Source organism: Molossus molossus, unplaced genomic scaffold (genome assembly GCF_014108415.1).
Source record: "Molossus molossus isolate mMolMol1 unplaced genomic scaffold, mMolMol1.p scaffold_m16_p_9, whole genome shotgun sequence".
NCBI classification, from domain to species: Eukaryota; Metazoa; Chordata; class Mammalia; order Chiroptera; family Molossidae; genus Molossus; species Molossus molossus.
This window is the reverse complement of record NW_023425403.1, coordinates 30065944-30071552: the sequence shown is the minus strand read 5'-3', so window position 1 is coordinate 30071552 and position 5609 is coordinate 30065944.

The window sequence follows — 5609 nt, the reverse complement described above, 5'->3', positions numbered from 1 at the left end:
AGACACCCGCCTCCCCACCCCCCCCGCGCGCGCACTAGTCACCGTACGCCCGCTGATTGGCCGGCTTGCGGGCCTCTAGCCAGAGACCGAGGTCTGAAAGCCGCGGATTGGGCGTCAGTGATCCGCTCCTCCTCTCTGATTGATCGCTGTTCGCGGTTCACCCTGTTCCTCGGCTCAAGCTCCCAATTGGCTCTTGTTGAGGTCTCGTTCATCTCCAATTGGTGCAATTCTGTGGCTCCAAACCCTGATTCGCTGTCGTGAACAGTCGGCTGGCCGCCAGTCACAAAGAGCCTGGCGAGCAGTCGCTGCCACCTGTGTAACCGCGGACTGTACCTCGAGGGTGTGTTTTCCAGGGCATGATTTATCGAATAGCGTATCATGGATAATAAATTGTGAGCACTAATAAATAGTCTCCATTAGAGAAGTGCGTTTAAAAAGAGACACGATTTAATTTATGTGCATTGGGTATGGTAAAGGTGATGTGCAGTATAGCCTCATCCAGAGCTCTGGACCTGGACACTGGAGGCTTCTTTCAGCCCCAACCAGACCACCACCTGCTTGACTTTGAGCAAGGTACTTAACCTTTCATCATCTCAGTTCCCAAAAGTGAAAATAGGGGTGGGAGTGAGGTGCTAGGCAGGTATCTCTTCAGATTGCGTTGATGACTTTGATACTACTATTTTAAGTGATTCAACTTATTATGGTCCAGAAAAGCATACAGGAGAAGTCACAAGACAAGGTTCGACTTCAGTTAAACGAAAAATTAGTCATGAGGTGTGGAAAGTGTTTACCTGGGTGCTTGGCACACTGTATGTTTTTAATTAAATGGTAGTGTGGTGATGGTGGTAATGATGTCTACCTAGACCACGAGCATGTCACCATGACTGCTTTACTTTTCACGCTGGTAAAATGGAGCATGAGTGGCAGCTGTTCCTTACACAGGACCGTGATGCCTGTTGAACAGGTGGTGAGGATTGTTCTTTGACATACTTGCTAAGGGCAGATTTTTTTTTTAATTGATTTTTTTTTTTTTAGAGAGAGATGGAGAGAAACATCCATATGAGAGAGAAACATCAAGTGACTCCTGCACACACCCTACTGGGGATCAAGCTTCTTACTACCTAAAAAACAGCACAAGTTGCAATTAAACATGGTTACTAAGCAATGTGTATCTAAGGTACAGAAATGCAGTCACTGCTGTGGGCATTTCTCATTCATTAAATTAACATTTACTGAGATCCTACCATGTATCAAGTCCCGTGCTGGGGATGCTGCAATGGCTAAAATCAGAGACATAGTCTCTGTTGTCACAGAGTCTAGCTAGGAAGACAAATGAGAAGCAAGTAACTACAAAACAGTGTGATGAGCAAGCAGCACATGTTGGAGATGCTGATAGAGGGGGCTGACCTAGAGTCAAGGAAGTCCTTGTAAACGGAAACCTAAAAGATGAATATGATTCAATTAGCGTGGAAAGACAGAGAGAAGAGTATATGTGGAAAGCTTAGGAGATGAGAGAGTGAACTATAGCTGAGTTAGAATGGGAAAAAGAGTGCAGACTTTTGTTTCTTTTCCTAAAATGAGATTAGGAAGACAAGTAGGAGCGAGGTGGCTGTGAGCTTTAGTAATTGTTAACAATTATAAAACACTATGGGCCATGCATGTCCATTCATTCCATAAATATTTAGTGAGTCCTAGTATGTACCAGAAGGGAGATCCAGAGCAACATGGGACTGGAGGACAAGTTATAGTTTTTTAAAAGGTAGTAAGAGTGAGTCTCATTGAGAAGAGACATTTGAGCAAAAACTTGGAGGAGATGGAGTTAGCTATGGGGTTATCTGGGGGGAAGAGCATTCCAGTAAAGGGAATAGGCAGTGCAAAAGCCTTAAGTCCACCACTTGCTTAGGGCATCCCAGAAATAGTAAGGATGGTAGTGTAGCTGGAATAGAATGAAGAGGGGGTAAAGTATGAGATGAAAGGGTTGAGAGCAGTGATGAGATTTCACAGGATCTTGACATCTATATTAAAGATTTTGGCTTGTAGTACTTTTGTTTTTATTTTACATATATATATTTGTGTGTGTGTGTGTGTGTGTGTGTGTGTGTGTGTGTGTGGTATATGCCCCTAGCGGGAACAAACCTGGGACTCTCTGGTCGCAGGTCGATGCTCAACCGCTGAGCCAAACAGGCCAGGGCAGCTTGTAGTACTTTTGAAATGGGTATCCAGTGGAGGGTTTGAACAAAGAAGTGACAGGATCTGATTTATCAATCTGCTGGGTTGAGAAGAGACTGTACATGGGCCAGGTGGAAGGAGACCAGTTAGAAGTACACTGCAATAATCTAGGTGAGAGACCTGGGGCCTGGACCAGGGTGTGGCCTGGGAGGTAGTGAGAAGGAGTCATGTTCTATATTCAGCCTGAAAGAGGAGCCAGTTGGATTTCCTGATAAGATGGGATGTGGGGAGTGAGAACAAGGAAGAGTGAAGGACCACTGAGCATGACCATCTAGTTACATCAACTAAGATGAAAAGGACTATGGATGGAGCAGGTTTGAAGGGGAAAAATCAGGAGTTCAGTTTTGGATATGTTAAGTTTAACATATCTGTAGTTCTATCAGCCATCCAAATGAAAATGTTGAGAAGGCAGCTGGATATATATGAGTCTCAGGAAAGAGGTCTAAGCTAAAGATATAAATTTGGGAATTATCAATAAGTGGATATTAAAAGCCATGAGACCAGCCGAAATTACTGAGGGAGTGAGCATGGAGAGAGAAGAGAACCAGCTCCCAGACGCTCCAAATTTAAGAATTCACAGAGGAGAGGAAGATCCAGATTCATTTAATGCACCTAACTACCCTAAAACAAATTATGATCCCTTTTTATAAATGAGAAAACTGCACTGAGTTGCTTAATTAACATGCCAAACGTCAAGTGAGTAGGTAAGTAGCGGAGCTGGAATTTAAGCACACAGGAAGACTGGAGCAGTCTGGCTCACAGTGCACACCTCCTGCCTCATAAGCCTGGGATCCCACTGAAGAAATTTTAAGTGGGAAAGTAAAGTGCTTTCGAATTTTACATTTTAAACAGACCATGCATGTGGGATGGATTGGAGAAGGCCAAGCTTGGCAGCAGGGATATCATTTAGACTACTGCAGTAATCCACATGAGAGATGCTAGTGGCTGCAACCAGGATCGGGGAATTGGAAAGAAGTAGACAAATTCCAGAGGTGTTTTGGAGGTAGAATAACAGGTACTTGGGATTAATTGAAAGTGAATGGTAAGGGAGAATGAGGAATCAAATGTTATTCACAGGTTTCTAACTTGGGTAACTGTGTGGATGGAACTGTCATGTGTAGAGACGGGGACCACTGGAAGAGAGGCACGGTGAGAGCAGGGAGAGATGGTATGAATTCAGGCATAGCAGTACGCAGGATCATGTACAAGTCAACACTCAAATGTTTGGTTGAGTTCAATCTAACAACATAGAATTGGGGAGCTTGTATAGTACATTCTCATGGACTTAAAAGAGGCCACAGGAAAGCATCGACAAATGGTAAGTTTATTTTATGTGTAAAACTCTCTAGGAAAGGATTTTCTAAAGCTGCACTTATAAACCATACTAATATGTAACAGCTCTCACTGCTAAGAACTTTTTCTACCATGAAAAGGCAATCCCAGCTATTAGGGTTCCCTGGGAATGATTATTTAAATTAATTTGGGGCGGGGAGGGTAGGTCTGAAACCAGAGAGGCCCTGCTCACTGAGAAAGTCATTTTATTTATTTATTTATTTATTTATTTATTTATTTATTTATTTATTTATTTTATCCTCACCCGAGGATATTTTTCCACTTTTTGTACAGATAGAGTGAGGGAGAGAGAGGAAGGGAGAGAGAGAGAGAAACATCGATGTGAAGGGACACATCGAGTGGCTGCCACCTGCACGACCAACCAGGGCCGGGGACAAAGTGCAATCGAAGTACGTGCCCTTAGCGGGAACCGAACCCGGGTCTCTCGGGACCGCGGGCCGATGCTCTAACCGCTGAGCCAAACTGGCCAGGGCGAGAAAGTCATTTTAAAGGGCTCTGCAGTAGGCCTCTGCACACCTCTCTGCTTGTACACTTCCTCCTCTGTTCATGCAGGCTACCCTAGTATCAAATCTCACTACTGGTCACATATTGAAGAAATGGAATGCCTCCCCTCCACATCTTTGCCCTCACTGATCCTTCTACTTGGCATACATTTGTCTCTTCCTAATTCTATTTGTGGAATTCTCTCCAGCCCTCAAGGCCTACCATATGTTTTCTCCTCCACAAAGTCTGTCCCAAGCTTCATACCCCCCCCCCCACTGGAAGTAATTTCTGCCCCCTGTGTGATTAATTAGCCTTTCACAGCTCTTTCGTGTAACCTACAAGTACTTTGACACCTGCCACACATTCATGTATGCAATCTGATCACCATAACTGGATTGTAGACTCTTTGAACACCAGTGTTTATCACAGTGCCTTATATACGTTCATTCATCTATTAAACTAACATTTATGGAGGGCCTACTACCCCCTGAACCCTGAGGGGACAAAAACAATTAAAGCATGTCTTCAAGGAGCTTACAATCAAATGTGGGGGGTGGGGGAATCTAACCCTCTAAGAAATCAAAACCAGCTTCTTTAAGGCAGGCATGGAAGGAGCCTGCCCTTCTGGAGGGGTGAGCCTGAACTTGACACCCATACTCGAAAAAGATACTCACCTTCGCCTTTGGGACCTCTCACTACTGGCTGCTACCTCTACCATGGTGGACTTAGGAGGCTCAGTATCCCTTTAACTCTTCAACACCACCATAGACACACTAGTTCTTAATTTTCCACAGCAGAGCAAAGACCAGGGTGGATACTTATACAAAAATTGTCTCAAGCCTTTGGGATAATAAAAGGGAAATGAAGCCCTGGCCAGTATGGCTCACTGTCATCCATATGCCAAAATGTGGTGGATTTGATTCTAGCCATACCTAGGTTTGCCATACCTAGGCACATACCTAGGTTTGATCCCCAGTCGGGGCACATACAGGAGGCAACTAATTGATGTTTGTCTCTTACATTGATGTTTCTCTCTCTCTCTCTTTCTCTCTCTCTCTCTCTCTTTCCTTCCCTTCTTCTCTCTAAGATCAATTTTTTAAAATTAGTTAATTAATTTTTAAAAGGGAAATAAATGCCCAGCTGGTGTGGCTCAGTGGCCGAGTGACAATTCATGCACCAAGAGGTCGCCAGTTTGATTCCCGGTCAGGGCACATGCCCAGGTTGTGGGCCTAATCCCCAGTGGGGGGCATGCAGGAGTCAGCCAATGGATGTTCTCTCTCATCGATGTTTCTATCTCTCTCTCCCTTCCTCTCTCTTTAAAATCAATAAAGAAAAAAAATTTTTTAAGGGAAATGAACAGAAAGAGTAACATGTAAGTAATAACACAGTTCACAAGATGTGATGTAATCAGGGTATCTTGGGATGCATACCTGTCTCCAGGAGGCAGAGGTTGTCTGTAGCTCCTCTTACTCAGAAGCCTAGCAAAACCGTCTTAAGTTCCTGAAATCCAAACCCTGCCTGACAAGGAAACAGCAGCATCCCAG